At 41.3% G+C, this 24707-nt stretch overlaps 1 protein-coding gene across 1 annotated transcript in view; it reads right to left on the reverse strand.

Annotated features, from left to right (window-relative positions):
- Positions 1-24082, reverse strand: part of BTBD3 (BTB domain containing 3) — a 34944-nt gene extending 10862 nt beyond the window's left edge. Inside the window, exon 1 of the mRNA XM_046678777.1 lies at positions 23952-24082. The gene's annotated coding sequence lies outside the window, so the exon portion shown is untranslated. The remainder of the gene's footprint in view (positions 1-23951) is intronic.
- Between the last annotated feature and the right edge of the window lie 625 nt (positions 24083-24707).

Genomic DNA, 24707 nt, shown 5'->3' on the forward strand with positions numbered 1-24707 from the left:
GAACCAAGGAATATCCTCTTGTCATCATTATTATTGTTATAACTGTTTGAAAGCAAAGCAAGACAGACTGTGTGTAAGAGAACCGTGATCTTTAGCACAAGGTTATTCACACCCATTTTAGATGGACCCTGAAGTGCTGCTTATTTGTCACAATTATCACGTTCCCAATCACAGGGCTACCACACACATACATACACATACTTCCAAATCGCCTTCAAACACACTAACACAATGCTGGAAAGAGAGAGATCTCGAAACTAGTTTTAAAAAGCACGTGGAGAAAGGCATGAAGAAGAAACAAATGAGTTTCTATATGAGCTAACTATTCAGGATATGGTTAAAACCAAAAGCTTTCTCTCCCTCCCAACTTCTACTGAACTTGCTGACCACCACCTTCCCAGGAAAGCCCCCAGGACAGGGAGGTCCTTCTGACTGGGATGAAGCCCATCCGTAGCTGGCTTTTCAGCTTTTCAGGTGAGAGAATAATCAACTAGAATGGAAAGGGATACGAGTTAATTTGAGACAGACATCCTCATAACTGGCAGCTGGACAGACAAAATAGAAAAAGCATAAAAAGCAGACACAAGACCTTAGGAGGCTTTGTGGTTTTTATTCATTTCACATACAGCTCAATATCCTTTACCAAGAAAGCCTGAAACAAACAGTGCTCTAACGCCACTAAAATAAAAAGAAAAGGAAAACGCATGTAATAGCTGAAGAAAGAATATTATATATTTTAGAAAACGTTCCTTCCGAAATTAAACGTTTCTGTTAATTGGAAAATTAAGTTTTGTGGAAAAGCCTGAATACACTAGTAAAATGAAGCAGGGCTAAGTCTGACTCACCTAGCACAGTGCTGCAGTGGGGGCATTACAACTCACAGATGTAGGGGCTGAAAGCATGGCTGTTCTAAAGTTATGTTAGTAACTACAAAAACTAATCCAATTTTTAAAAAATAAGAATATTTGAATTTTTGCAGCCATCTGAAAAGTATGGAAATGTTAAAATGACAACTGAGATCTTCCTTACCATGGTAATGGGCAGGTGACACAAGGTCCTTGCCACTCAGAATGTGGTCCAAGGAGCAGCAGCAGCATCTCCTGGGAGCCTGTTAGAAACTCAGAATCTCAGCCAGACTGTGGGCCAGAATCTGCATTTTAACAAGACCCTCCAGGTAATCTGTATGACATTCAGGTTTGAGAGAACCTCGTGTAGATAACTAACGAATGTTACAGCGTTTCCCCAGTGATCCAGTACCAACACGTGGTGCCACATTTTGCATTCAATTATCAAGTGAATGGACAAATAATTCAAAATAATTTAATTTGGCTTGGACATAAAACTTAACACCTTCACATCTTATTCTGAAATTCTTCTGATCAGGCCCTAAATCTCAAAACTCAGGCGTGTAGACAGCCAAGTGAGAGGCCTCAAAATATCTCAACTCTCTAGAAAGAAGAAGCTCAAGCCTAGATTATCTTAAAAGATAATAAGAGAGACGATTTTAGTGAGGAAAATAAAGGATTAAAAAATGCCAAATGTAAAACAGATGAACCACTTAGTATTTTTAAATAATCTACTTCACAATTCTATTTAAAAAAATTAGCACTGTGGCACAGCAAAATTAGCAATCAAGTAATCTGGTTCAGTTCCGGCTTGGCCACTAAAAATTAATGGGGTTGTGTGCGGGAGGATGGGAAACAGTGTTTGTCTGAACAAATCATTTAGCCTTTAAGGGCCTCAGTTTCCTCAGCTACAAAATGAGGAGGTTCATCTAGAATAGATGGGTGTTTCTCAAACATTACCATCAATCTACGGTAAGAAATGTATTTTATATTCGGACTCAGGACCAACACACACACATATACAAATGGAAAGAGTTCACAAAACAAAACTTACTCTTAGCATGTTATGATACACTCTGACATTTTCTATTTTATTCTTTTTTTCTTTTCTTTTTAATGCTGGTCTTGATTCATTCCATTGATTTCATGACTACAGTTTAAGTAACACTGGTATTGATTATTTCTAAGGGCTTTTAAGGTTTAACATTCCAGGGTTCTTTTCCATCAAGAATTTGGACCAGAAGCCACCAAATGAGGAAGAAGGCAAGTTTACATTGACCCATTGGAGCCCATGAAATCCCTCAAATTGCAGGCAAAATTGGGAGTTTGCATTTATTTTTCTGGAAAGAGAAGCCATAGCTGTCATCCATCTTTCAGAGTAATTCATGACTCGGAACACAATAAAAAGACTATGAAAATCTAAGATCAATTTGAATATACAAAATATTTGTATCACTCTATTCTCTGCTTTCATTTCTATGTCTATTTCATTGAACACAAATTATGGCTCCTTTCCTCCTCTTGAAATTAAATATAAATAGTTAAAACCCATCTGTTGAATCTATAGCCCAGAAACATCACCCATTGGGCTGAAGAATAATAAAGGGTACCAGCCCAATGTCTATTGTCAAATTTCATCTCTAAAATTTTTTTCCAACTAGTATTGCCGTTACTTGGTCCTATATCTCTTGAATTTTAAAGCTGCTAGACACACAGTTAATCTGCCCTAATGAAGTAAATAGGTCAAGAAGCCCATCAATCTTTTGTGAAAGTTTTCCCAAAATAAACCATGCTGATCATACAGTGTATTAGGTGTCAGGCATGCGATTGTGAGCAAGTTTAGGAACCAAGCTTAAAAGGTCAACTAATAATACTGAGTTTCAGAAGATTTTTATAATTGTCAGAAAGTTCAACCACCTTTACCTCTTTTCATTCAATTCCCAATAGTAACAAAATTATCAAGAGAATCCAAACTCATTTAGACCATCCTCTTCACCACTGGAAGGTGTGCCAGACATCCTACCTTTATTTAGTAGAATCTTGTTTATTCAGTTTGAGGAGCTGAATGAGCTTTGGAACTGAAAGGGACTCTAGAAATCATTTAATGCAACTTGGGCCCACAGATAAGGTAACTAGGTGTCTAGAAGATTAAGGGATTTGTGATAAGTCCATAGTTAAGTAGTGGGGCAACGTCTGGACAAGAACGCAGATTTCCTGACTGCTTGAGTAATTTTATCTGTTCCACTCACTCTAATTTTCATCCACAGTAATTACTCCACATCCTTACATAATGCTTTATCTACATATTTCTAATCTACTTTAAAAGGAAAATATATGTGCAAAATTTAGAAATGAAAACCACAAACATAGATACTCCACACCCTGCAGGAAGAAAGCTGGAAGGACACTTTGTGGCAAGAAATGGAGAGAAACTGTAACAGGGAGGAACATAAAAGCATAGCAGCCCCGAGGAAGCTGCTCATAAACAGAAGAGGATCCCCAGGTCAAATGAAAGTTAGAAAACCTGCCATTCATGGTTAACACCAACAAATTCTATGTCAACAACTAATGATGCTGACAACTCTTGTTTAACTTGCTCTAACTCTGGACTCCTTGTCTGGGCTTGTATTTGGTTTACTACAAGACACCTAAACAGCTATAGCAATGAGGTTAAGTGAGGATTAAATACAGTAGGGTGGACTGAAGAGATATACATCACTTACAAAAATTATCCACAGAATGTAACAGAGGAGAGTAATTTAACCTGGTAAATCATGATGGAAGAGTGTTTTGTGTTTGCTTATTTTTCTCTTCAATACCGAGCAAAAGTTATGGTTGTGATTTTAGGAGGTAAAAAAAATGGGCAACAAAATGTTGGTAGTCCCTAAAGATAGCAGCAGCTGCTGGAAAACAGACTATATGCTTTCTAAATTTGGAAATAAATAGGGAGTCAAGGATTGGCAGCAAGGTATAGTCAAAAAAGCAAGAGCCAGGAACAAGTGACCTTAAGGTTAGTTACTTCATATCTATGTGCCCCATTTTCCTCATCTGCCAAATGGGGTAATTATATCCAGCTCTCATCCCTTTCCCACATATTGTGAAAGCACGATTACGGGCTTGTGAAAGTGTTTGATAAAAGTTGAAAACACTCTGCAAAGGTAAACTTCCACTATTAGTAGCAACTGTACCCAAAGCAGGAAACATTTGTGATACAATCTGCCAAAACACAAAAACCCAGAGATTAATCTGGCTCCCTGCCCTTGTAATCTTCCAGGCTTCACAGCTCCTGACATTTCATCCCATCTGCAGGCTTGCTCCAGCCTCACCACGAGCCAAGCAGGTCCCAGGTTGCTGTGATCTTGGTTGGATTTTGTAGGTGAGGTTCAATAATCAAGATTTGTGTTGTGGATTGTAATGAGGTCCCCACTCAATGCCCAAATCTGCGCCTGGAACCCACAATACAGGCTGGATGCGTGCAGTGACTTGGAACCTCTGTGAGACCATCTGTTGACAGATGCCCTGCTGTACCCCGCTCCTAAAGAGAGGCCAAAGGTAGCCACCCAGCAATGTCTACACTAGCAACTCAATTTGGCCTCTCTCAACAATGACCCAGTTTGAATTCTAGCACCAAGGGTGATACCGAAGACAAGTATCTGAGCAAGGCACACCTCAGCACTGCCTGGAAGGATACCGCTCATGGACAGTCTCACTAAGTCGTCTCCTTTTTACCACAGAGCTCCAATTAATCGTAAATTACACTTTAGGTTTGGGGGGAAAAACGCCAAAAGGTAGACTGTGACAATTCTTTGAAGGCAGGAACAATGATCCTTTGTAACATTCCATATGGCATTTAACATGATACTTGATGATTATAGCTGTGTCTATGTGTACCTTGTTTGGAATACTAAACAACTCTAAATACCAAATCATTCTCTATCATATGTTAAATGAGATGATCTTGAAAAGGAATATAGAAAATTTATCATGAGATACTCTAAAGATAGCTATTTAAAGGAATACTACTATGAATTCTTTCGTAAAGTTTAAGATACTTACAAGGTAAGGTAAACAAGGTAACCAACTGCTAATTTTACATACTCTCAATCTCATACTAAGTTTCCTCATGTGTAAAAGTGTTGACTACATAATCTCTTTTCCACTTCTATTAAAGAATCTGTATAATGTGTGGCAAAAATAGTGATTTATTTATACATTTTAATATTATGATTACGATCAATGCCCAACTCAAACTCTTATGTGTATATATATGTGCCATATTTTATTGATTCTAAGATTCCTCTCCCATCCCCCCATTTTAGCATCTCTGGAATTGGGTTGCATCTTACAATTGATGGCATCTCATAAGTATACCTATTAGGCTTTTGTTCCCCTTTCTTCTTGGTACATAAAATAATGGCGTGTCTTACACTGATAGCATCCTACAGTCAGTAAAGTAAATATACAATTCAATAGAAAGAAAGGACTCTCTTCTTTAGGTTGGTTAATTATTCCCCTAACCAGGCAAGATGATGGCTCAGAATTCTGGCTGAACTACATTAGAATAATTGAGCTTTCATCGAGTAGTCATTTGATAAAGTATATAATCACAATTCTCAATTGAGACTGCTACTATGACAACCGATGATATGGTACAAAGTCTACATGGAAATTCCAAAATGAGAATTCCCAGTGCCGGGTCTAGTAGGAGTTCTAGTATTAACATATTTCTAACGTGTTCTCATGGCACACAACTATACACATAAAGTCATGTGCCGCATAACCACATTTTGGTCAACGATGGACCAAGTATAGGACAGTAGTCCCATAAGATTAGTACCATATAACCTAGCTGTGTACTGGCTATACCATCTAAGTTGGTGTTAAGTACACTCTATGATGCTCACACAACAACAAAATCGCCTAACAACGCATTTCTCAGAACATATCCCCATCGTTAAGCGACACAGGACTGTACATAAAACTGATTAGGAGAAGCCTATCAACCCTCTGGGTGATATTTGCTTAAGATACTTTATCAGTCAATCTAAGATTTATTAACTTACAAGAATGTTATACGCAGGTTAAACCAGGAGCTAAATGACTCCTTAGAAATTACTATTTTCAGAAAAAATAGAATCTATATTAAAATGTTAGTTTAGGAAGTAAAAATATTATATTACAATGATCCCATTATATGTATGACTTTCTCCTAGGTGCCTGAAAACAATTTATCAAAAGAAAAGTAAGATCAGGCATCAGGTCTCCTCTGAGAAGGCCCGAAGAGGGTTCTGATCTAACAGGAGCATTAATCCTACTGGAAATGGTAGAACGGAAAAAACCTTGCCCAACCATTGCTGTAGCTTTCTCCACGTTGTCTGTTGGCTTTAGTTGACAGAGGAGAAAAATAACGTGTTTCAGTCAAAGAAAAAAGTTTGTTTCATAGATAACCATTTTTTTACTTTTGCCAGTGACAGTTTTTTTTCCTGATTAGGAAGATAATAACCGAAAACATCTCCACAATCAGGTCATTAAAATCTAAAACTCTTGTTCACTTATATCCTTAACCAAAGAATGCCGTGATCTATTTGGGAAAGTCATCCTTTCCAATGAGCACATGGGATGGGAAGAAAAAATCCAGAGAATCCTCAAACCAAGAGATATTTTATATCAATCCTGATTATTAATGGGTATGTGTCACAGACCAATTTCCCCAACATCACAACTCAGTGAAAAAGTTCTATAAGATGAGAAGATTCCTGCATCCAAGTGGCCTTAAGTCACTCAAGGGTGCTTAGAAACGAGTATTGCTCTCCTATCCTTCAATTTACTACCACCCGCTAAAATGCCTGAAGTAACCACATAAATTATCTTAGTGTTTTTGGTAAGGAAGATTGGCCCTGAGCTTACATCTGTGCCAATCTTCCTTCATTTTGTAAGGAGGATGCTGCCACAGCATGGCTTGACGAGCAGTGAGTAGGTCCATGACCAGGATCCAAACCTGCGAACCCTGGGCCACCAAAGCAGAGGGCACGAACTTAACCACTATGCCACCAGGCAGGCCCCGATCTTATACTTTAAATTTTTATCAGTGTAAAATGAAAAGGACAGGTTTGGTAAAGTCAAGGCCAGAAAAACAAACTTTCATTTCTTATTTTAGCAAAAGAATAGACCAGTTACTAATTGTGCACTTTGACCATCATAAGACACACATTCACAAGGGCCTCGATTAATTTTTAATAAAATGCCTCCCTTCATTTTTACAATGTATGTGACTAGAATGAAATATAGTTATTTTAAGCAAACAATACAAGATCTAAAAATAAGAAATTCGCTACACTAAGAAATTGTGCGCTTTGGGACAACACGAACACATGTGAAGTTATAAGAAACCTTCACGCTCACTTTCTAACGTATCTTTTCTGGAGTGGACCACTAAGTGAAAAGGAAAAAGGCACATACACTTCTAAATTGAGTCACAAAAATATTGCCTAACAAAAAATTCAAGTAGATTTAGAAGCCTGTGACAGAGGATTATTATAGAAACCAGCTTCTGGCAAAAACTCAAAGTAAAATCTGTTCTAAGTCCAAATCAAAAAATATGTTTTATGCTACTTTTAATTGGCTTTAAAGTATACAATTCCCCATGACTGTTGTGAAGGACAGAATATAAAGGCACACTGTACTGTAAATGTTGGCATAACCTTAACTATATAAACACCAAGCACCATTCAGAGACGGCTTCCATTTGCTGCAGGAAATAATTATTTGGCACTGATAAAGTACTCCCTTGTTGCTTCCATCTCTCACGCTGTTGTATTCGGAATCAAAGCTCAGGGGGTTCTATACTTAACTTCATTGCATATGACAGAACTAAAAAAATAAGGTATTTCAAACAAAAATTCAATTCTAATAATACATTCAGCAAGTCTTTTTTTTTTAAATTAAGAGCTACCATATAAGTAGGTCAGTTCTTGAACTGCCCAGAGGTGTAGAATAAAATAATTTAATTGCTCATAAAATAATGCTCAAATAAGTCTCACTTAGAAAGTCAAGACTATTCATGGAAATATGTTCTTAAATTTGGGTTTCCTCAATCTCTACAGCACATAAAAATAGGTAGGCATTATTTACATGTGTACCTTAACTATAATGAGCAGATCAAAAGCATTCAAGTCAAAATACGTCTTCAAAAAGTGGCAACCTAACAATTACTTTATTATTATTTTTTTAATAACACAGAGAAGCAAATCACTTCATCACAGTTAAGAGCTACATGGACTCATACAGGATCCTTGGTAACAATGACGACTGGAACTAGACCAAGGAAGAGCAAACAGTCTGAAAATAGGGACCAAAATTTACAGGAGTCAGGGCTCGGCATAAACATTTTACTAGCCAGCTGTAGGCATGCCATGACCCACTAAGTGTTCAGTACAGAAGACCTAGATGATGTCAGTATTTCTTAAGGTAACATGCTCTCATAAAATTTAAAACATAGCATCAAAAAGGAAACAAAAAAGCATATTTATTAAGTGGCATGTGGCCAAGTCTTAACCAACTACTCTGGGCTGCTCTCCCTGAAGAGATTACCATGTGAAAAGAGGATGGTCTCTGTTCTATCAGCAGGCCAGGACTGTGGACCAAGCATCTATCCAGGAAGAAGGGAAGAAATTCTGTCTCACCTTTCTCAGGAGAGGAAGCCGCATGGTTTGCAATGCCATGACGCGACTCCAAGCTCTCTGACTCGTCCTCTTCATTCACTCACCTTGCAAACAAGACTATTCCGCACTGCAAATGAGCCCCTTGCTTCCCGCCATCCTCACTCCCCATTCTTCCCTCAACCCCACCCATCGGAAGCGTATCCAAGCTGCACAATGCAGTCCCAAGACACCTCAACAAGGAAGGTTTCCCAGTGCTTGCAGACTCTCTCCATGCTTCCCACACTCCATCTTGCCTTACGTTGACTGATTAGACTGAGTTCTCTGAGGCCTGCATCTCCATATCTCCTAATAAGAGCTACCGGCACCACATCCACACACGGCTATCAATCATTATGTAAGAGGAAGGAACAAGTCCAACACTTCCAAGTCCACCTAGATTGCATTTGTGGAGAAAGCAGCTGGTCCTGGGCTAAAAGGGTCTGAAGCTGTGGTCTCCGAGATTTCTAGCTGTCTGAGATGCAGGTTTATAAGAGGTACAGTGGTAAAGAACCTAGACATCCATTAAACGTGTCCCGAGGCTCTTCTGAACATGTCTAAGCACAAGTGTGGTTTTATAGTATCGCATTCATCTTGTAGCTAGGCCAACCGAAAATACTAAGGCTCAACTTGAAGCAAGTCCCCACATGTGCTCAAAGCCAGGCTTTGCCTCATGAGAAGTCTAAAATTTAACGTGATGTAGATATTTACATATTCAAAGAAAAGTGTGGCTTAACGAAGAGCAAGACTCAGTTACTAGGACAGAGCTGCCCTTATCAACTAGTCTCAATTCATGGTCTGGCAATATTTATTTATAGCACTAGCAGAGAATTTTAGTGATTTAATGAACCGGAAAGGATAACAAAATTCTCAGCAATTCACATGAAAGGAGAAAAGCAGTCATATGAATAACCTAAAAATATGGATAATTAAAAAGACTTTTATATGTGGCTTTGAAGTGTGTTTTGTCTATACTTAACATTGAATGGATGAATTTCCACTACATTAGACACACCCAATCTTCAAACAAAGTCATGAAACAGGCTTGTGTGTTCAGGACTGAGAATACGAACAGTTTAGAAGCTCACGTCTACCCTGCAACAAACCACGCAGCTAGGGATGACTTTCAGAAGACTGCAGAGCACAGCACAGTAGAAAAGTGCACTTCTTATACGCATGCGCTTCCGTGCCTCGCTTTACTAAGAACCACCACAGTGTTAAGTAATTAAGTGTTTGATTTTTTTCCAAAAATACAGAATTCTCAATGTTCATCTATATATTCTTACAACACTGTAGTAAGAATAAACGGAGATGGTAATATCAGTAGTGGAACAGCTGATTATCCCAGCCATGGCTGGAAAGCCTGTGTTTATGACAGGAAACTTTACCACCAGCAATGATTTTAAAAATCATTAGTAGGGTTGACAACATAAACAAACTGTTACAAAGTAGTGGTTTAAATTGTGTGTTGGAAAATAAAAAAAATAGCTTCTATTTCCAAATAAGGAGTTCAACTGGTCATAAAAGTGTATTCTTTGGAAAATGGGATGAGGTAAATACATTCTGTTTTGCGCCTGCTGTTTAAAGTTGTGTTTGATTTTAAAGTATTAAGAAGCACTTTAAGAAGTTTTGAATTGCACTGATTAAGAAAGTACCTGAAGTAGGTACAAGTGACGGAAGCCCTCCGACGCCCCCCACGTCACCTAGTAGTGGTGATGCACAACCAAAAGCCCTCAGGGGAGGAGCCACCTGCTCCAAACTGAAAAGGAACGGTTTACTACAGGAGCTTCAGACTATAAGGACTGGTCCATAGCCTGGCTCTGGGACTCTTTTTTTCTTTTCACTATTGAGGCTGCTGGTTCCTAAGCCACTTGAAGGTCACATCAGTGGACCCTGAGCAGCCAAAGAGAACATGCCTTTTGTTCTCCATTCCTCTGCACCCACACCTGGGGGCTGGCGGACTTAGGCATGGTGGTGAAACACCTTGATGAATGCAGATTAGCTACTGGGCATTCTTCTGCCGGAACCAATGTACTGCTTCATGGGGAATCTCTGGGAAATGCAGCAGTAAAAACTGTTTATTTTATTAAACCTTGGCCCTTGAGTACACATCTTTTTACTATTCCATATGATGAAATCGGAAGTATGCTTAAAGGATCTCTGGTGAAACTGAAATAGAATGGTTGCCTTGAGGAAAAATACTTGTGCAACTGTTTGTGTGAGAGCTGAACCAGCCGCTTTTTCCATGAAACACCACTGTGATTGAGAAAATATGCAAAGCACGCTTATTCACACTTAAGTATTTAGCAGACATTCTCTCAAAAATGAATGAAGTGAGCCTGTCACTTGAAGGAAAACTGACTATTTATTGTCAATGATAAAAGTCAAACCTTCAAGCAAAAATCAGAATTTTGGAAATCTTGATTATACCATCATGAGCTTCCCAATACTTAGACTGTTGCTGATGAGATTGGTGATGACATTAAATGAATGTAACTTTTTTTGATATTGTATAATGAAACATGTCAACATTTGAAAATTTGCATAACTCAGTGAACTGATGTTTTCTAGTAACAACGTAATTACGTTACAGAATCATGCATGGGTAAAAGGTCCATTCAATGTATCAGACAGACCAATGGGTTTTGGAGCACAAAAGTTCACTGATGGTTCTGAATTCCATGTCAACTAACCTTTAAGAAACTACCATTCAAATTTTGATGAGGTATCAAAGAATATCCATAATTATCTGAAAAGGCTATTAAAATACTCCTTCCTTTTCCAACTATGTATCTGTGTGGCCAGATTTTCTTCATATGCTCCAACCAAAACATTTATTTATTTTTAAACAAATAAGTAAATATTTAAAATTTGGGGCCGGCCCCGTGGCCAAGTGGTTGGGTTCGCACGCTCCACAGCAGCAGCGGCCCAGGGTTTCACCAGTTCAGATCCTGGGCAAGGATATGGCACCGCTCATGAAGCCATGCTGAGGCGGCATCCCACATGCCACAACTAGAAGGACCCACAACTAAAAATATACAACTATGTACCAGTGGGGCTTTGGGGAGAAAAAGGGGGAAAAAAATAAAATCTTTAAAATTTATCTTCGTTTTCATTTCTCCTCCAGTGGATATCAATAGATATAACGCCTATAAACAAAAGCTCTCTGGTCTTCTCAAAATATTTAAGATTATAAGAGTCCCAAGGCTGGAGGCAGCCAGGTGGCGCAGCAGTTAAGCTCGCACGTTCCACTTCGGAGGCCCAGAGTTCACCGGTTTGGATCCCGGGTGCAGACATGGCACCGCTTGGCAAGCCATGCTGTAGCAGGTATCCCAGATATAAAGTAGAGGAAGATGAGCACGGATGTTAGCTCAGGGCCAGTCTTTCTCAGCGAAAAGAAGAGGATTGGCAGCAGTTAGCTCAGGGCTAATCTTCCTCCAAAAAAAAAAAAAAAAAAGAGTCCCAAGGCCAAAAAGTATGAGAACCACAGATGCCCATAAGGAGTTTTGATTTTATTCTAAGTCTGACTGGTGGTAAGTTGCACTAGGTTTTTAACAAAGATTCTTAAAAAAACAAAAACCCTAAGTGATCGGGGCCAGGTTTCAACACATACCTGCTTTTTGGTTTTACTCTTCTAGAAAACAATAACTAATTCTCAATCACTCACACCAAAGAAGTTTTTTTGCACATTAGGTAGACAGAATGGAGGATACGAGAAATGTGACAATCTCTGCCACAAAAATTAATAGTACTCAAGGAGCTAATATTCTATTTGTTCTATGACACTGTTTGGCACCTTAGCTTTGCCGCAACCTCTGAAACGTCACAGAACACAAGCTGCAAGATATATCAAGAGAAACCTTCCTTGAGGACCTTCAGAGAAAAATGTAAATGGACTTTGAGTAGACAACTGTCCCTAGAAACTTCACATAAACAATCAAGAAAGAAGTGCATCTTTCTCTGATAATCTGCTTTCTCCTATAGCACACTGCTTTAGAAGAATTAGAAGTAGCAAGCTGTGCTGTTCCCCTAAGGTAGCCATGGCTGCCAATATTTAAGAACATTTGTTGTTCACTTTTTTCCTACATTTAAAGAGACACATTAGGTAGAATCTACCTCCTCCCACACCATTTTAATACCTTCCTATAAAACATTTCTATACAATATAGTATTTGATATCAAAATCTTTCCATGTATTAAGCAGTAGAAAACAGTTTGTTGGAAATAAAGTTCAGGTTAGGACTTTGCAGAAGTCCAGACAAAGGAAATATTTAATCTACCAGCAGTACCTTTTCCTTTAAAAATAGCCTTTTACTAAAGAGCTGATGTTCAAACACTTTCTCAGCTTCATTCTTAAAACGATTTTAGAGGTTGTGTATGTTAGTAGGATTGTGATCCACATAATGACTTTATACTAAATAATTATATATTACTAGAGAAAGGCTGGAAAATCAAAAATCTTGAACATCTGATTTTCCTATAACCCAACCCAAACACCCCTATATACTGACATCCCTAACCAACAGCCACCTGGTAGAGGACACCACTACTGGCGATGATTCTGAGTATATGGAGCTCTATGAAAGCCAAGAGTTCAGGATCAATGTTGGCATTTTAAAGAGTCTTTCATGGCACCGACAAGAGAAAAGTAAATTAACACAGAATTTCAGGCGAGCATGGGCTGATTCCACTAGGTTCCACAGAAATACTTGCTGAATAGTATTAAGTTAACCAGAAAATCTACTAATTCACATAAAGAAGTTCTACAGCACTCATTAAAATATGTACTGAAACCATCTGGGGGAGGGGTGGGAAGTCTGCCATGAGGGACTAACTACTAGGGGATCAGAAGTGACTGCGCTCTCCCTCCACTGCTGACCGCCACTCTCCAACAGATGGGCGCCAGCTTCAAGCATAACTCACCCTGTCTCCTAAGGCCACAGAAGAGGGTGAGGGGAAAACCAAGGAAGGGAGGGAGCACTCTGGGATGCATCCCTGCCAGAATGGGTCTCACATGGGGATGGGGAAGGGCTGCCCAAAAGAAAGCAACAGCTGTTTGGAGCCTGAACCTGCACCTTGGGCAGGAGGTGCTTCTGGGGAGCTTCTCACCATTTTTAACGTTGACAGTAAGATTATTTTGGGAAGAGATGCCTGCTGTAACTGAAATTAAGAATTTTATTTTCCAGACTTCCTAGGAATGTAGATCATTCCCTAATAACGTCTCCAATAACATATGTAAATGTGGTTTACCTACTACACTGTACATTCCACTACATTTTCCGTGAACAAGGGTATGAAAACAGGAGGCAGTCTATATGCACGCCTTTGTCTATCCAGAGACCTAAAGCATAATCACAGTTGAAGGCCAAAATTTCTCCCTCACCAAGCACCACTGTTCTGAAGGCATCTACTCAATGAATTTGCCTTGCCTTTGAAACTCCAATTAGCATTGTATCTGGGCTTTGTTATTGTGAAGACTCGTTCTTTTGCAAATATCACTGTTACAATTTATTTTATTTTGAACCCTAAACAGTCAGTACTATTGGCTAAGGCTGAATGGAAAGCATCGACTTGCCTTTCTGCTGCTGAATCACAAAATGTCCCTCAGTCTAGGCTATTAACACACAGCCCAGTTGGAAAACACACCTTGTTTTTATAGTTCTACACCTGGTTTTGAGACCTGTGTATGTATTTGTTCTCTTTGTGAAGACTTTTTTGTTAATTGCCATCTTTTCTTTTATTCATCCAGTTTTTTGGAAATGGTGATCTCGCCTACCCAGAACCAGCAAACATACCTTCAGTGTTGTGAAATTTTATTTCTAATGTGTATAGTGATCATGGCTAAAACGTTTACACCCTCTAACTGAATACAGGGACTGCTCTTGCTCATATACATTACAGAAAAAATAAGTAAATAAAATAAGGAACTAGATATGCTTCGAGGAAAAAAAAGTAGAAATTGAAAATTGTCGCATTTTATGTTTAAGTAACAGCTTTTGAGTTTGTGCATTTATAGAGTTACATACATTATGGTTTGGGTTTATCTATTCTTTGGTTGCTTACACAATCTCTAAAATGATCATCATTTTTTTGTACATGGCACCACCTATTTGCATAGCGACAGTAGAAACCATACAAATATTTCTTGCTCTATTAAAAGAGTAGGAAAGGGAGTCTCATGTTTTTGAGATATTCTTGGATTTGAAGGACACAAAAGGAGACTCTAGGAACACTGTAAGCAAAACTTTAAAATGACTGCTATAGCGATTGCTGAAGGCATGACTACAGTGTGCTCTCGTCTGGGAACTGAAGGCAAAGGACTGAGATCCTGTGATTTTGTGAATTCAGTATCATGCTCAATTATGTGTCTCTCCGCGGCTTTGAAGGGTTTCAACATCTCCTTATAGAAGAACTTATTTCAGCTAGAACCTCAGAAGAAAAAAGGTTTAAAGGGGACATGAGAGATGCCCTGAATAGCAAGAAAGCATTAAAGGAGAAAACAATGGGTTCCATTCCACTTGAACAGATCAGTTACAGACCCGATACAGTAACAATACATCACGGATATTTCCTAGGGAGCGCCAGGCATGGAGTATTTTGAAAAGCTCCCAAGGTGATGTCACTAACCACCCTTGGTTAAAAACTGAAATCCAAAGAGAATGGCTTCTAGAACACAATTCACATCATTCAGATGTGAATCAAGGCAGTGGCTGGGCTTTTCGCACAGTTAAGCACCTGGTCCCACACATTGGCACAGTTTAGCACTTTACAGACAGCATCCTATTTAATCCGCATAACCACTCTATGTATTATTATGTCCATTATAAATTATACATTTTCTGGAACTTTCCCCTTGCTAGTCGGATGCTAAATTATCAATGTTGGATCCACAGATGCCAAAGGACTACACTGCTTTATGAGAAACTCATTGGGAAAAAAACAGAAAAGGCAGACTACACTCATTCATGTATTCAAAAAATATTTACTGAGCACATTCTATGTACCAACACTTGGGACACATTACTGAACAGACATAAAATACTTGCCCACATGGAACGTTTGCTCTAGCAGGGTTCAGAGAAGGAGACAATTCACCAAAAATAAACAAACAAATAGGTCATATAGCAGTCTAGAAGGTAATAAATGCTACGGAAAAGAAAAAGTAGAGCACTTGCAAGAGGAATACAGGCATAGCTTGCAATTACAAATAAGGAGACCCTACAAGGTGATATTTCAGTGAGGACTCAGAAGGGGTGAGGGAATCGGGCCATGAATAATTCTGGGGAGAAAATATTACAGACAGGGGAAAAACCCAGCACAAAGACCTCAATGTGCTCAGGATGAGCAAGGAGGCAAGGATGGCTGGAATGGAGAACAAGAGAGGCAGGCGGCAGAAGGGATGTGGAGGAGACGGCAGTTAGTGGTAACCAGGTTGTGGCGGGCTCTGCGAATCATTATGAGGAATCTGACTTTTATTCTGAGTGAGATGGAAGGCCGCTGGAAGGTTTCAAGCGTAATCTGATTTAGGCTTTACAAAGATCACTCTGATAACAAATTAAAGGGAAGCCAGGGAAGGAGAGAGACCACTGCAATAATCCAGACTAGAGGTGCTGGAGATTTGGACAAGGAAGCGAGCAGCAGAGGTAGGAAAACGGGTTGAACTGGATTTGTTTGGAAGACAGGATTCTGGATGCATTCGGAAGATAAAGCAGCAGGATTTGCTCACAGCCTGGATGTAGAGTGGGAGAGGAAGAGCAGAGCCAGAATGAGTCCAAGGTTTCTGGCTTGAATAACCCGAAAACAATGGAGGTGTCACCCACCAAAATGGGGCAGGCTGCAGGGAGGGCAGGCTTGCAGAGAAGATCAGAAATCCAGTTTTACTCCTGTTTAAAATTGAGGTGTCTTTTACATATTCAAGCGAAGAAGTCAAGAAAGTAGCTGGGTCTGAGCATCAGGAGTTTAAGAGAGCTGCCTGAGCTGGAAATACACATTTGGGAGGCTTAAGAAGCTACATGGTATTTTATTAAAGTCTTACAAGTGTTTGTGACAAGAGTCCTACAAGAACTAAGCCCTGAGGCATTCCAAAATAACAAGCTGGTGGGAAGAGGAAACCAGCACAAAGTTTAAAAAAACAACTGAAAAAGAAGAAACCAGAGGGCTGATGGTATAGAAGGAAAATCAAGAGAGTGAGGTATCCTCAAAATCAAATGAAGAGAGTATGTCAAAAAACAGGGAATGACAAACCAAATTCTGCCAATAGGTAAAGATGAGAATTGACTGATGGATTTAGCAGTTTGGATTTCTTTTCTTTTCACTTTTTTTTGGTGAAGAAGATTGGCCCTTAGCTAACATTCATGCCAATCTTCCTCTATTTTTTGTATGTAAGATGCCACCACAGCGTGGCTTCATGTGTGGTGTGTAGGTCCACACTCAGGATCCAAACCTGCAAACCTCAGGCTGCCAAAGTGGAGCACGCACACTTAACCACTAGGCCACCAGGCCAGCCCCTTGGATTATTTTCTTTTGAAAAAGCCCTGTATCCTATCGCACCTTCACCCCAAAAGACACAATTACACATTGAATATGTTATCTTTCAACTTTCTCATGAATTGAACTTGTTTTTCTAAAGAATTATCCAAAAGGAAGGAATTACTCCAATTTAAAATTTGAGATTCAAATGAATAGATTTGTTAAAAAATACCAGTGATAGGGGCTGGCCCCGTGGCCGAGCGGTTAAGTTCGCGCGCTCTGCTGCAGGCGGCCCAGTGTTTCGTTGGTTCGAATCCTGGGCGCGGACATGACACTGCTCGTCAAACCACGCTGAGGCAGCATCCCACATGCCACAACTAGAAGGACCCACAACAAAGAATATACAACTATGTACCGGGGGGCTTTGGGGAGAAAAAGGAAAAAATAAAAATCTTTAAAAAAAAAAAAAAAAAAAATACCAGTGATAGGGGCCAGCCCAGTGGAGCAGCGGTTAAGTGTGCACGTTCTGCTTCTCAGCAGCCCGGGGTTCGCTGGTTCAGATCCCAGGTGCGGACATGGCACCACTTGGCACGCCATGCTGTGGTAGGCGTCCCACATATAAAGTAGAGGAAGATGGGCAGGGATGTTAGCTCAGGGCCAGTCTTTCCCAGCAAAAAAGAGGAAGATTGGGAGCAGTTAGCTCAGGGCTAATGTTCCTCAAAAAAAAAAGAAAATAACAGTGATAAACTTCAGATGCTATCAGTAATTTGCTAATATTCAATTTCTATCCTTAAAAAAATAAAAATACCTTAAGGTAAACTGGAAATAAAAGGACAGATTTTCTTTGTCCTGATAAGGACCGATGATAACCCAAAAGCTGTTACGGTACTACTGTTTTTCCTATTAAAATAAAGAACAACACAAGTTTCCACATTATCGCCATTACTATTTGATAATGTTCCAGAAGCATTTTATAATGTTCCAGAATGCTAACACTAATGCCATAAAACCAAAATAAAAGGTGTAATTATTAGAAAGAAGTAGACACAAGTGTCATTATATGCAATTGATTATATAACTAGGAAACCCAAGAGAATAAACTGCAAAGCTCTTAGCATAAGAGCCAGCTATAAAATAAATATACAAAATCAACAACCGTCTTATACCAGCAATAGCCAATTTGAAGAACCTACCACAACACCAACAAAAACATAAATATCTAAGGAGAACCCTAAAAGAAATATTAGGGCTTATGTGAAAAAAAAAAACAAAAAACGAACAAACAAAACCTCTGCTAGGACAGAGAGACGGTCTGAATAACCTTTCATAACCCTTAACAGAAACACTGAAAATTCTACATGTAGACTGCAGCTCTTGACAAAGAACCATAATACAACATAATTGGATATTTCTTAGTTCTAAGGATTTATCCACAGTCTTCCAGATTAAGATGGCAGGTTTAACAAAACATTCAATTATACCCTCTCTAAACTCCACTAAAATGGTAGTAAAGAGATCTTTCTAGAAGACAAAGACCCAAGGACTTCAAGAACTGTAGTGGAAACCACAACAAAATCATGAAAGTGGAAAGCAGATGGACAAGTAGCAACTTAGCAGACCTAAAAGAGTGAAAAGCTACACCACCAGTGAGGAAGGTTGAGAAGCGCTCCAGTTTACTCACAAACTAGAGGGGAAAGGGTGGCAGGCTAAATAAGGTTAGTACAGGCTGTCTGAGAAACCTTCCATCCCTGGAAGCCCTTCCCACTTCACCAGAGAGCTCTGCTGACAGTTCCAGAGCCCAGCAAGACTGGAGACCGACTCTCAGAAGAACAGAGAAAACAGGCAAGTCTCTGGACTGTGAGAGCAGAGGAACCTTCCCCAAAGTGACTCTGCACAGAGGATGCTAAGACTCCAGTCAGATGCCTCCAGAACACCAGCAGCTAGACCCGTTCCTCAGCACAGACGCTGGAAGACCACTCTGCCCAGCCCAAGAGGAAAGACCCTATGAACGGCCCTGTGAAAAACCCAGGAGAAACAGTGAACAAGCAAAAGGCTGCCAAGGAGACTGGGGGCGGAAAGGGGACCCCTGACTTTACAATATGGCTTTTAGTACTCTTAGACTTAAATTATGTGCATGTACGAAAGATAAAAAGATAATCTTTATCTGAAAGGACAGATGAACGTAATTATGATTTTTTTTTCCTTCTCCTCCCCAAAGCCCCCCAGTACATAGTTGTATATTCTTTGTTGTGGGCCCTTCTAGTTGTGGCATGTGGGACGCCGCCCCAGCGTGGCTCGACGAGCAGTGCCATGTCTGCACCCAGGACTCAAACCAACGAAACACTGGGCCGCCTGCAGCGGAGAGCGCCAACTTAACCACTCGGCCACGGGGCCAGCCCCCCGTAATTATGATTTTTTAAAGAACAGTGTGACTTGCTCTACCAGATATTTCTATGTATTCGAAATCTACAATAAAAAGATTTGGCATTGATTAAGATTAGAGATCAATGCATCGATGAGTAAGACCTAAAACAGAAGCAGACTGAAAAGTTAGCCTAGATTTTAAAACATAACAAAGGGAAGACCACAAACCAATGAGGAAAGGATGCACTATTTAAGAAATGATGCTGGGAGAACCGGCTAGCTGGGGAGGAGGAGGTGGTGTAAGACAATCCATATCCACAGGCTAAGATAGAATTAAAAATCTAACATAGTTCCAAAATGTTTGTTTCATTCACCTGACCTCCAGGCTTTCCAAACATAAACGTTTACAAGGAAAAGCATAAAGGACAAGATAGAGAGAGCTGACCATAAAAAAGTGAAATATTGCATTGTTCGGAAAACACCATAAAGTAAATTAAAGGGCAAATAATGAGCCGTGGGGGAAAAAAATCACTACCAATACGATAAAGCCACAATACTCTTTATTTAAAACAGGTATTTAAAATCATTTTTTTAAAAAATCATCAATTAATAAAGTGGGCAAAGTAGATAAAGGGACAATTCTCAACAGGTAAAACAAACAAACAAAAAGCAAATGACTAATTTTACTAGTTAACAAAAAATATAAATTAAATTAAAATACGACCACATTTTTATAGAAAATTAGGAAAGATTAAACACTGGCGTGCCAACACCATTCAGCGCGTAAGGGGATCAATGTGTCTTGGCATAAGCAATTTGGCAACAGGCCTGGAGAGTCATAAAAGCGTTCACCTCTGCCCCAGGAATTCTGCTATAAATCTAGCCCTAAGCAAGTCACACACCAAGTCTTTCAGACAAGGACTTTTATCCCAGCTCTGCCCACCTGTCTGCTAGTACTTTCTAAGCCTACTCCCTTTGCCAGACGCTGTTGAGAACCTCTCTCTACATGGTTCACTCCATCTCCCAAAACTCTATGTTGCAGGGACCCTTATTACCCTCCTTGTACAGATAAAGGACATGCAATTAAAGAATTAGGTAATTAAGTTCACTTAGAATGGAAGCGGCCAAGCTAAGATTTGCAACCAATGCTCAATATCATATTCTCAATCACTAAAAATGGAAATATAGAAAACTAGTTAAACTCTGCCATATCCATCATTAAAAATCTTATTTTCAAGGGGCCAGCCCTGTGGTGCAGCAGTTAAGTTCGCACATTCCACTTTGTCTCCCTGGTGTTCGGGGCTTCAGATCCAGGGCACAGACCTACACACCACTTATCAAGCCATGCTGTGACCAGCATCCCACGTATAAAGTAGAGGAAGATGGGCACAGATGTGAGCTCAGGGCCAGTCTTCCTCAGCAAAAAGAGGAAGATTAGCGACAGGTGTTAGCTCAGGGCTAAGCTTACTCAAAAAAAAAAAAAAGGCTTATTTTCAAAGAAGATTTAAGGGCATAGGAAATGTCCATGATTATTAAGTGAAAGGACAATATTTAAAACTACAGATGACATTAAAATGCCAATTTTGTTTAAACATGTCTATGCAGATGAACAAAAAGTGACAAATGGAAGCACATCATCCCAGGAAGAGTTGTGTATTTCTGGATAATGTGATTTTTATTTTCTTAATTTTATTTTTTGTAATTCCCAAAATGCCTACAACAGGGATAACTGCTTTTTTAACAGAATGTTTAAAAACAACAGAAATTCTCAACTGTAGTTGCTTAGAAGGCCTCGATTTTTTGTTGTTGTTGTTGTTTTGGTTTTTTGAGGAAGACTGGCCCTGAGCTACCATCCGTGCTCATCTTCCTCTGCTTTCTATGTGGGATGCCTGCCACAGCATGGCTTGCCGAGAGGTGTCATGTCCGTATCCGGGATCCGAACCCACGAACCCTGGACCGCTGAAGTGGAACGTGCGAACCTAATGGCTGCACCACCAGGCTGGCCCCTGGAAGGCCTCAATTTTTAAATACGCAACGAAAACGGAAAGACAAAGTCCATCAAATGAGAGGGTTTCCCATCATTACTCTTTTCTCAGAGTGAAATGGACATCAGCCTTACAGAATTTGCCTGATGGTCCAGTCAACTGAAATTCAGCACATAAAACGAGATAGTAGCAAGAGAAAAATCTCTTCAACTCCCAACACATCCTCCGTCAGTGGACTACTAAAAGCATTTTGGAATCGACTGACTGAATTCTGATTTATTCACACTGTAAAGTTTGAAAGGTTTCAAACAACAAAAAGCCTGAGATACAAAAATGACATACTTCCACACTATTTTGTTTTAAGAGTTCCTTGCAAGGCAACTTGGAATTAGATGGCTACAGAATATATACTTTGAGCATAAAAGATTGAATTTTTAAAAATTATCTTTATTTGGATGTGTGTGTTGGGGAAGGAAAGGAGTGGGCGAATCTGGACAAACTGTGCCTTTTCTTTGTTATGTTTAAGTATAACATTACAAGTGGTTTTTATTTTTTGTAAAGAATCATGGCAAAGCACTTTCTAGGAACCGAACAACTTAAAAGCTGATAAAACATTTTTTGCCACAAATTATCAAAGGTTTTTGGCATGGATATAGGATTTTATCTCACTTTTTAAATTTCTTAAATAAATCAGGACTTTAGAGAAATTATGCATACAATCTTTAGGTTTGTGCGCCCCAAAGGAAAATTCTTAAAAAAAAAAAATAGTTTCCAACTCATTTTGGAACTTTGTTAAAACAAGTTCTCAGTGCAAAGACTGGGAAAGAATGAATATTCAGGGGAGAACGACACGGCTGCTAGAAGTATGACCCCATACAATGGTATTAATAACTAACTCTGTAATTACTTAGACAAACTAGAACCGGATGAGCTCACCCTTACCTGCTCGGAGGCCAAAAACTGAAAAGGGTAATTCAACATCTGCAGGAAAGGAAGAGTCCTACTCAGAAAGCCGAAGGTAAGAGGACCCGCCCACTTCCCCTGGAGGACCCGCTGCTATGGGAACCCGCAGGAACCCTTCAGAGCCCCTACGGCCTGGGGTAGGCGGATCCTCCCAGAGGCTGGCGGATGGTTAAAAAGCGGACGCGGGGAGAGTACAGGGAGGGGGTTTGAAAGAGGGTTAAAAGATGAAAACGTGGCAGGGGTGAGAGAAGATGGGCTTCCAAAGCCCAAGAGAAATTCAAAAGACCAGTTAGAACAATGTTCTAGACGCCAGAGTCATTCCAGAGCTCAACTAAAGTTTGAGCCATTAGAGACGTTTCCCTCCCTCCCTGGGGTGGGGGGAACAGACCAGCCTTTGTGAGTTCCCGTCTAAGGAAAACGAAGCTACAAACCGCATGCTACTTCGTAAAACAAATCGTGAGTTTCTTCTACTAAACCAGTGGTTCCCAAACTCTGCTGCACATTGGAATCACCTAGGGGGTCTTTAAAACACACATTGTTCTAATTGGTCAGGGGTGCGATTTGAACCTAAGAGTTTTAAAATCCCCCAGTCATTCTCTTGTGCAGAGAATTTGGGGAACTACTGTATTCCATGATTTGACGAGGTGCCGGAGAGTATTAAAAAAGAAAAAGAAAAAGACAGCACAATTATCTTTGTCTTTTTAAGGCTAATAATAGAATTAGTTGGGTTTCTCCAAGCACACACAGGACAATAGGTTTCTTGATAAATAGGAATCCCCAGCACGCCCTAACAATACTTTCTTTGACATAAAAAGGCCGGGCAGTATAAGCTTTTTCTTCCCAAGAGACCAAACATCCTTCTCACTGAAACACCAAACTTACACATCTATTTTAAGAGTGAATGGGCCGTGAATGCCGCTCGGAACTTGGAAGACGAGCTCCAGGATCAGAAGGAAACTGAACCCCCGCAGCCCCCCGTCATTCGCCGGGGCCCTGCTGCGCCCAGGGCTGGGCCAGGCCAGGGTGTCGGCCCCTGAAGCCCTCAGTCCGGGTCCCGCCCCCCGGATCCGGCTGGCAGCGCCTCAATAAAGTTACTTGGGGGAAGTTTGCTCCGTTTTCCAACCGTGCGCCCCCAGAGCGAGGGGCGCGGCCCCGCCACCTGCTCGGCGCCAGGGCTCCCGGCCGCGCCCCCTCCCCTGACCTCCGTCCCCTCCGGGGGTCGCGCAACTCCGCGGGCGCCCGTGCGGCCGGCTGGATCAGAGGGGGAGCGGGAGGCTCGCACCGCCCCCCACCCCCCCGCGCGCCGCAGCACGTCCCCCACCGGATCCCTGGGCTGCAGCTGGCCCTGCCCCTTGGTCTGGGGCAATAGGACCCCCGCGCGGGCCCCACACCGTCCCGCCTGGAACCCCTAACGAGGCGCGCCCGCGCGGCCACAGCCTCTCGAGGCCGGGGGTGGTATCCCGGCGCCCCTGCATCCCGGGGCCCCATGCCGGCCCCGGGGTCCCGGTCCCAGCCGCGCCGCGCTCTGCCCCTCCGGCCCGCGGCCGGGAGCGCGCCCCTAGCCGGGCAGTCCGGCGCTGCGCACGCGCGGAGGCGCCCGCTCCCTCACCCGCGGCGCCCTCACTCACCGCCCGCGCTCCTCGTCGCTTCGGCAGCTGCCGCCTTCTGCACGGCTCGCCGCTCGCCGCCCCGACCCCGGTGCCCGCTCCTCAGGCCCCGGCCCGGGCACTCCAGATCTAGCGCCCGGCGGGCTCGGCGAGCACCCGCACGCAGGGCACGCTCCGCGGGGCCGCGCGCGCGTGCCCTAGCGCCGGGAGGGGCGGGGCCGAGAGAGCGGCGCGCCCGGAGGCGGCCTTGGATACGGGGCATGCGCACTGTGTGTCCCTTCCTAGGGTCCGGTTGCGGAGCGGCGGTAACCCAGGACCAGTGAAAGGGAGGAAAGTGGAAAAGTGCCAGGAGTCCCTTGTCCCAAAAACTGCAGTTTTCTTCTCTGGTTCATTCATCATTTAATATGTTAAACATTTATTGAGCACCTACTTTGGTAGAGCCGGTGTGCAGGATGCAGGACATCCTTCGGAACCCATTGCTTTCGGCTTTGGGAATCTTTCCTGGCACAGATTCGAGCCCAGTCTTTGAACAGATGAGGAGAGTGCGTAAATAAAGATCACCCAGTACCTAAAACTGCAGATCTTAACTACATTCTTCAGCAAATTGGAGAAGGAGAGTTGCTGCTGGCTGTGGTGATGAGGAAAACTTCTTTGAGAAGCCTGGTGGAGTAAGAGCTGGAGTCAGAAGATAAGTTCACCTGGCCAGAAAGGTGAATTCAAAGGCATAGGTGGCAAAAAAAATAAAATAATATGTCAGCTAATGAACCCTGTTGGGGA

The sequence above is a fragment of the Equus quagga genome, chromosome 12 (assembly GCF_021613505.1).
Source record: "Equus quagga isolate Etosha38 chromosome 12, UCLA_HA_Equagga_1.0, whole genome shotgun sequence".
In the NCBI taxonomy this organism is placed as follows: domain Eukaryota; kingdom Metazoa; phylum Chordata; class Mammalia; order Perissodactyla; family Equidae; genus Equus; species Equus quagga.